The sequence below is a fragment of the Oncorhynchus nerka genome, linkage group LG16, assembly GCF_034236695.1.
Source record: "Oncorhynchus nerka isolate Pitt River linkage group LG16, Oner_Uvic_2.0, whole genome shotgun sequence".
Taxonomy (NCBI): domain Eukaryota; kingdom Metazoa; phylum Chordata; class Actinopteri; order Salmoniformes; family Salmonidae; genus Oncorhynchus; species Oncorhynchus nerka.
The window spans coordinates 6,343,190-6,343,823 of record NC_088411.1 but is presented as its reverse complement, the minus strand read 5'-3'; positions in this window follow the sequence as shown (position 1 = coordinate 6,343,823).

Here is a 634-nt window from a genome sequence, read left to right as displayed (position 1 = left end):
CACCAAAGGTCGCCTGACAAACTTTTCCATTGTCAGGGCAATATTGTTGACTGGAATATTGTCCACTATATTCCGTTTTATTGTGTTTCACTTTTAATTCTCTCAAGGCAATCATCATTGCACATGCGGCTTCTGGTGATAAAGTCACACAATTGTTACATTTAGTGAATTAATTAGTTGATTTATGAATTGTACTTTCATAAGGGCAGTCTTTTATGGAATCGTATTATTATTTGAAATTAATGTGATGATAGGCTAGGTCTCTCTGTCACACACAAAGATCTAGCTTAACCTTATATATATATAATCTTTATTTAACTAGGCAAGTCAGTTAAGAACAAATTGTTGTTTACAATGACGCCTACCAAAAGGCATCCTGCGGGGACAGAGGCTGGGATAAGATTGTTTTATTTATATATATATATATATAAATAAAACAATATAAATAATATCTATATATATCTAAAGGACAAAACACACATCACCGTGAGAGACAACACTACATTACATAAAGAAAGATCCAAGACAACAACATAGCAAGGCAGCAACACATGGTACACACTTTATTGGACACAGACAACAGCACAAAGGGCAAGAAGGTAGAGACAACAATACATCACGCAAAGCAGCGACA